The sequence below is a fragment of the Momordica charantia genome, assembly GCF_013281855.1.
Source record: "Momordica charantia cultivar OHB3-1 chromosome 11 unlocalized genomic scaffold, Mcharantia_2.0 BLBB01000011.1, whole genome shotgun sequence".
NCBI lineage: Eukaryota > Viridiplantae > Streptophyta > Magnoliopsida > Cucurbitales > Cucurbitaceae > Momordica > Momordica charantia.
In genome coordinates this window covers 15127385-15135342 of record NW_028275159.1, presented here as the reverse complement: position 1 = coordinate 15135342, position 7958 = coordinate 15127385, and the positions used below count along the sequence as shown (strand labels likewise).

At 43.5% G+C, this 7958-nt stretch overlaps 1 long non-coding RNA gene across 1 annotated transcript; it reads left to right on the top strand.

Moving 5' to 3' along the window:
• The first annotated feature begins 2809 nt into the window (after positions 1-2809).
• On the top strand, positions 2810-7189 carry LOC148208185 (uncharacterized). Its single transcript, XR_015788996.1, has 5 exons — positions 2810-3316; positions 3401-3443; positions 4739-5446; positions 5535-5574; positions 6948-7189. It is a non-coding gene; the product is annotated as an uncharacterized LOC148208185 (long non-coding RNA).
• Positions 7190-7958: the final 769 nt, after the last annotated feature.

Below are 7958 nucleotides of genomic sequence, written 5' to 3'. Positions count from 1 at the left end.
TCAAATCGCTCTACCTCCGCGAAGGAGCCAGGTGAAACCCGCCCTGACTCCAAGACAAACTAGCCACCGAGATATGGGAAGTACACTCCTGCATTATGGTGCACGAAATACTGGCGTGGATCGACGGAACCCCCATCGATAACTTGCTTTAGTGGCCGGAACGATCAAGGGGCAACTCAACCAAGAAGGACAAGAGCAGGTACTACAAATTCTACCGGACTACGGGCACGACACGACCGACTGTCACAATCTTAGGGATCAAGTCGAGTCCCTGGTCTAGAGAGGATACCTGAAGGAGTTCATGAGGGAAAGCTCTCTACCGCCTTGCTTGGAAGTACAACAGCAACCGAGGCCAACATAAGCCAAAGTTCCCCAAACAGGATGAGCAGCCCCAAGCCATCCTTATCATTTGCAGAGGGCTAGTAGAGGATTATTTCGGAAACAAACAGAAAGTCCCAGCCCGGTAAGCCTGGAATGGTCCAAGAGCACAAGAGGTTCTAACCGTAAGGGCAGCCGAGTCTTGACCATCCATAACATTCGTAGATGGAGAAGCCAACGCCCAGCTCTAACCGTATAATGATGCACTCGTAATTGTTGTGCACATTGACCATGTGCCCACACACCAAGTACTGGTGGATTGGGCAAGCTCGACTAATGTCCTCGCCCTAGGGCGTTGCGAACGCTCGGGTGGGACTCTATCAAGCTAAAGAGGTGTCCTTCTCCACTGCTTGGCTTCTGGGGTGAGAAAGTCTACCTAGAAGAACATCTTGTCGGCAGAAGACTTGGAGACGATCCCCGTCTTAGGACCTGGAAAGGCCACCAACGTAGAAGCCGGGTTACCAAGTATCGAGAAGTAGGGACTGGCCGAGTTCCTCATAAGGAACGCATACGTCTTTGCTTGGTCCCACAAGGATATACTGGGGATCGACTCCTCTACCGCCATGAATAGGTTGGACGTTGATCCCAAGGCCAAACCGGTAAGACAAAAGAAGCGGACCATGGACGTTGCTCGAAACACGGTCAAGGTGGAGGAAGTCAGCTAAAGGTCGGCTTCATCTGAGAGGTTCAATACCCTGACTGATTGTCCAATGTGGTCCTAGTCAAGAAAACCAATGAAAAATGGCGAATCCACCTAAACAAGGCCTATCCCAAGGACAACTTCTCGTTATCGCGAATCGATCAACTAGTCAACGCAACTGTTGGACATGAGTTGTTGACGTTCATGGACGCCTACTTAGGGTACAACCAGATTAAGATGTACCCGACAGACCAAGAACACATCTCGTTCATTACCAAACATGGTCTCTTTTGCTACAAGGTCATGTTATTCGGGCTAAGGAATGTCAGGGTGACCTGCCAGCAAATGATAGCTGAAATGTTCGCCTCGCAAGTCTGGCAAAATCTGGAAGTCTATGTTGACGACATGCCCGTGAAAAGCCACACTACCAAGCAGCACGAGGAGGACCTGTCTAAGACCTTCTATGTAACGCCCCGCATTACTTGGCTAGTTTATTTTAAGATATAAACGATGCCTTTGGATTGTTCCCAAAGCTAATAATTTTAATTATTGGATTTACTAATTTTGGAGTTTTAATTTTGGTAAATTAGAATTAAGTTCGTCGGATTGAGAAATTAAGCTTTCAAATTTTGGAGAGAGATTTTATTTCGATCTTAATTCAAGGTTTTGGAAATTTAATTTTTCCCTTTTTGGGATTTTATTCTTAGGTTTAGAGTTTAAGTTAATTTTTCACTTTATTTTAATTACTAAAGTGTGTTTCCATGGGATTTTGTTTTGGGCCTCCTATTAAAATTCGGAATTTGGACTTTCGTTTTAAAACAATTTAAGAGGGGCCTTCTTATAAGATTGGTTATTTTGGCTTTTTGCTTTTAAATCAAATTAGGGAAAAATGAAATAAAACAAAAGAAATAGAAAAAGAAAAGAAAGAAAACCAAAAATGAAAACAAACCCTAGGTCTCCCTTATCTTCTTCTTCTTCTACCCCCCCCCCCCCATTTTAGTCTTCACTTCTCCAGCGATCGGTACACTTTCTCTGGCAAAGAGCAGCGGCCGACGAACCACAGCAGCATTGATGACGACATCTTACCCATTGACGGTCGATGACTCCTTCGCTAGCACAGCCATCGCGAACCCCATCGGCGTCGTCGGATTTGTGCAGCAGTCCGACGTTCCTCGACAGCAGCCCGATGGTTACTGCATTTCCTTAGAAGGCGGCGGCTTAACTCGAGCAGATTCGGCGGCCAATTTTCGAACACTCAGCAGCAACGACGTTGAGTACCAGATCCCGACGCGACGGGCGCTCCCAGCAACAAGAAACTGCGACCCACGCTCCTTCTCGACGAGTCTCCGACGTCTTTGTCCCCTACGCGTCAATCTTCAATGGCGCGAAAATACAAGTCTAACCATGCTCCTCCCTCTGCGGCAGTTTTGCTGTGATTCGCGGTAGATACTGTAACGCCCCGAGTCCCTCAGGTTAGTTAGTCTCGAATCGGGAGATTTTTCTTTTAATTTTCAAAGTGAACGTTAATTGAATTTATTTATTTTTATCGGGCTCTAAAATCCAATTAAATTAATAATTACTGGATTCCGTGTGATGGGTCTCGTTTAGGAGAAGGGTAGATTTCTTATCTTTGGGCTTGGACTTATTGGGCCCCTTTGGGTTATTTTGTTTTTAAAACAAAGGGAAAAAGGAAGGAAACAAAGACAAAACCCTAGCCCATTCCTTCATTTCTTCTTCTTTTTCTTCCCTCTTTTCTTCTTCCCCATTCCTAGCCCTAGCCGACAACCCCCCCCCCCCAAAACGTCTTCTTCTTCTTGGAGCAGCCCACGCCGGCGACCCCTTTCTTCTCCGGCGAAGCGGCACAACAGCTCCACGCCGGCGGCCCGACTCCGCGAATAGCAGTGCACGAACCGGCTCTCCACGGCGGTGCGACGTCTTCGCACGAACCACGGCGCGGCGACGACTCCACGATCGGCCGGCGCTCCACGAACCACGAACGGCGGCAGCAGAACAACCACCGGAATCCGATGCCCAGCAGCACTCCCTTCGACGTGAACAGTAGCCTTCTGGTGAAGTTTGACGCTGCCTCACACGCAACCGAAGCTCAATCTAATTACCCACTCTTTTCGGCATGGGTTCGGCGTTGACCCACCTCTAATCGAACCCAATTCAGCATTACTCATCACTTTTAGACGTCGGGGACAGCAAGCTTAAGGCCTTTTGAACTCAGATTGGGAGCCCGAACCCCTTCGACGTCAACCCACTCCTAACCCAAGTTGTTTTAGTGTGGGTTAGTAGGTAACGACTCTACCTAAACTCGGTTCCGTTTATAACTAAATGTTTCTAATTGGTTACTAACCTCGAGATCATGCTCTTTTGTAGTAGGAAGTGCTCAACGAGCTTAGGAGCTTTAGGACAAGTGTTTGTAAGTAGCACGGGGGCGGGTGCGTGCGTTGATGTTTGTTATTTGGTTGCCGATGTACTGTTTATGATGTGTAATATTGGTTCTGATGCGTGGTTGTGCAGCGTAACTCTTGTTTATGTAGTTTTGTATGTCTGGTTAGTGTTGATTGTCCGTCGGTGATAATAGTGTGAATTTTGTGTTGTTGAGCTACTGAGATCTGTTATAGAATGATGTATGATTGTAGGGAATGTTCGTTAAAGTAAATCTGTTTTGGAAATGTTCGTTGTCTGAATTTGTATGGAGTGTTTGGCGTGTCTCATGAATATTTATTATATCTAGCAGTGCTTATTGAATTTGGACGTTGGGTATTAAGAGTTTGGATGAATTGGGTCGGGCTCTAATCGTTCGAAATTTGTTGACTATGCTCTGTTATGACTAAACTCACTGTGGCGTTGTTGTTAAGATTTGGTATGTTGTGAAAGCATGCTTGATTTATTGTTTTGCTATTAGAATGATGTTTATGTTGTGGAAGCATGCTGAAATGTGTTGGTGAATGTGAGATGCATTGAAATCATACTAGTGGTGGTGCTGTTGATGGGCGTTGTGGTGGTTGGTGTTATTAAGGGGTTAGTACTGGAATCTCGGTTGGAGGCTAGAAACGATATGTGGCGTCTTGCAATTTATGAAGTGAATGGGTGAGTGTTAGGGCCTCGGGTATAAATGGTCGGGGGCTGATACGTCACAAATTGGGTATCGAGGCCTCGGGTATAAATGGTCGGGGGTCGGTACGCCAATATTGGATAAAGATGAGTGTCGAGGCCTCGGGTATAAATGGTCGGGGGTCGATGCGAGGAGTCTTTCGGAAGGAGAACTATTGGGGCCTTCGGTATAAATGGTCAAGGGCCAATAGATTGTAAGACATCGAGGCCTCGGGTATAAATGGTCGAGGGTCGATGCACTAGTGTCGGGGCTCTAGGTATAAATGTTCAGGGGCTGACACTACCGAAAGAATGGTTTCGAAAAGCTCGAACAACTGAGGTGATCATAGTTGTTTTTGAAGTGTTAGGAAGCCAGGTGGACGGTAATTGTTTTTGTAAAGTTGTGGTTAGTATGGGGTATTATAGAGCATGTTTATGGATGAATATATATGTATCAGTAAAGCATGTCTATGGTTGTTCGCATACTGTAATGATAGAGCATGACGATGCATGTTTTTCCTTTATGGTTATGAGCATGATGTTTGTGAGTGCTTGGTGAGGGCTACTTACGGAGTATATTGTATATACTCACCCCCCCTTCTACAATGATTGTTTCAGGTGAAGGACTCGAGGGTGACCATGCTGATGGGACGGGGGAGACCTAACAAACGAGGACTATAGGATGCTTAGTTTTTCTTATTTAGTCTAATTCTTTTGTTAGGGCCTTATGTTGTGGCCAATAAACGGATTATGTACCTTTGAATAATTGGGAGAATTTTTCCTTGTTGTTAGTTATGCCTCGAGTTAGGTGCCTATTTGAGCTTTATCCCATTTGCTTAGATTCATTTAGATTGAACAATAAACTTGCCTTGTGAAGTAGTTCACGAACGTTGTTGCATGTTTTTTTTAGATTGGTTTATCGTTAACTTGATAAGTTTTGGGGCTCGATTTTATAAGTTTATGTTCATAGGAAGTTGGCAGGTTGTAATCGGGGCTAAAACTGATTAGTTGGGTAGTTCATGTGACCTAGAGGTGCGCGAAATTTCTGGGTCGTTACAGATACAGCTTTCTCTGGTGAGCGACAGCCACGTTCATGACTTCCCATGGTGGCAGCAACATCCCCGACACCTAGACCGCGTACAGTAGCATCGATAGTGCGTCTCGACTGCTGGATTTCGTGGACAGCGGCATTCCGATGGTTTTTGGTGGTGACCCACTCAAACGTAGCCCGGTTCGTGATACCCACCCTTGTACAAAGCTGTTTTATGATACCCAACCCTTTTGGCGTTGACCCACTCTTAACCGAAGTGCGTTCGGGGTGAGTTAGTAAGTAATTACTCGCTTAAACCCGCTTTTGGATTTGATTTGAGTGTTTATGTTTGGATTATAACCCAAGCTTGTCTCTTTGTTTTAGGAACTTTCCGACGAAGCTTAGGAGTGTTAAGATCTTTGTTGTAAGTAGTTTCTTACTGAGGGGATTGTGTTGTTCTGTGTTGCTATGAAATGCTTGTTGATTGTGAGCCTATGAGTGTCTTTTGAATGATTGTTTGAGATTTATGATACCTTATAAATGTTGTTTACGTTACAATTATTAAGTAGCATTTGGAAATACATGTAGATGTGGGATATACTGTATTATGAGCTATATACATGTTGGATGTAATATTGGTTGGCTAAGTTGAATTGATGTTATGTCTTGGTTGGGCTGAATGTGAAAGTTGTGTTAACTGTTTTAGCTCTATGATTTGTTGTGTTTGGAGCATGCTGACTTTGTCGTGCAACTTGTATTTGAATATGAACTATTGTGAACTTATTTGATAGGATATATGTTGGTTTTCTCTTTTTGAATCTAGAGCATGCTGAATGTTGAGAGAAAGGTATCCTTGTGATTCTGGATGACCATGTCTGAATAATAGTTGCATATGTTTGTGCACATGCTAGATTGTCGTGAGATAATTTCTGCATGGGTCATGGCTTAGAAGCATGGTAGGACTCTGGTGAGAGTTTCGGGATGTAATGAAGCGAACGGAGGACTAACAGGGTTAGAGGGCTGACACGTCACTGGTTGGGAATTGAGGCTTTAGCTACAAAGGTCGGGGATCAATACACCAGCTTTGGTAGAGATGAGTGTTGAGGATTCGGGTACAAAAGGTCGGGGGTCGGCACGATGAGTCTAATTGTTGAATTATTGATGTGGTGGCGGTCAAGGATCAATATGCTGAGTAGACGTTGAGGCCTTAGGGATAAATGTCAAGGGTCGATGCACAGTTCAAGGCCTTGGGGAGAAATGGCAAGGTTGAACGCCAAGCTTCTGTAGATGAGTGTCAGGGCCTTGGGAATAAATGGCAAGGGCCAATACGATTCGAGGAGTTAGACTTGAAGGACTAACATAGTGTGGTTGGTTAGAAGTTGCTTGGAGGCCAAGGACCGATACGTTGAGTAGTAATGAGGCCTTGGGGATAAATGTCAAGGTCCAACGCCGAGCACCGTAGAGAAGTGTCCATACCTTGGCTATGCGAGGTCAGGGGTCGGTACGACTCGAAGGAGTAAGTTTTGGAGGAATTAGGAAAGAGAACTAGTGAGTTGAGATGTGAGGATGAGTTTGACATGTATGGTGCACGTTTAGTTAAACTTATGCATAAACTGCTTCTTTTAATATGCTTCTTTTCTTTTAAGGTTCGAATTTAATGATAAGCATGATGTGTTGTTTCTTTGATAAACATGATGTGTTGATTCTTTGATAAGCATGCTGTTTATGCGTGACCCTTCATATAAGGGCTGCTTACTGGGTACCGTGGTCGTACTCATCCCTCTTTTCCCTCTCCAGTTTTGCAGGTAACGAGTTGACTCTTGGAATGGTGATGGCGAGGAGAAGACTTGACTAGAGAGACCATTTAACACTGCATTGTTAAGTTTCAAATTGAATAGGATAGTTATAGTTGTTTACTTGTAGCTTGAGTCTGTTATTAGATTAATAAATTGGTTTGTTAAGTTCCATATTTAAAGGATGTTTTAGGATTGTCAGTTCGTTATTCTTTTGAGAACATTAATTTTGTTTAGCTGCTTGAATTGTGGTGATATAATTTATTGAGTACATTTATCATTATAATACATTTGTTTAAGTTGAACTTGAGTTAGCTTTTTGCTTCGCTGCTATTTGAGAAAGTTAGATTCGTGTAGAAGAGGATTTATGATTAGTGAAGATTTCTTTGAGAAGTTGTATAAGGTTGGATTGTTATTAAAATATTAACTGCGAAGACTTGGTGTTTCGTTAGAACTCTAGTGTTGTTTTGATATGAACCAAGGAGCTACCTTTGTTATGCCTCATGGACCGATTACAAGATCGAGAGCTAGGAAACTTCAACAAGCTTTGCTACTTCGTGTCCAAGCGTTCTTGAACTCGACAAGAGAGAAAAAAAAGGAAGATGTGCAAGAAGTTGGAACTATGCACTTCAATTTGGTGCAAGTTATGCATTTTTAAGTGTTTTTAAGGCAAGTCAAAGTCCACTTGGTCAAGGTCAAAGTCAACTCGAAGTCAAAGTCAACTGATTCAATTCAAAAACCAAGTCAAACACTCACATCCCTCATTATGGACGAGATTGCACTTATTTTGGTTGGCTTTCCATGTTCTTAACCTTTTCATTTGCTTGTCTTTTCATTTCTTGTAAGTTACAAGTCTTTTCATTTGCTTAACACTTTTCATATGGCTTGCTAGGATGGCTATATATGGCTTTGAGATGTCTTGTTGTAAACACAATTTGAAGTTTAATGAAAAGTGAGTTTTCTCATTAGCTTGGTTGAGAGCTTTATCTCCCATTTCTTGTGCAATTTCTTGTGT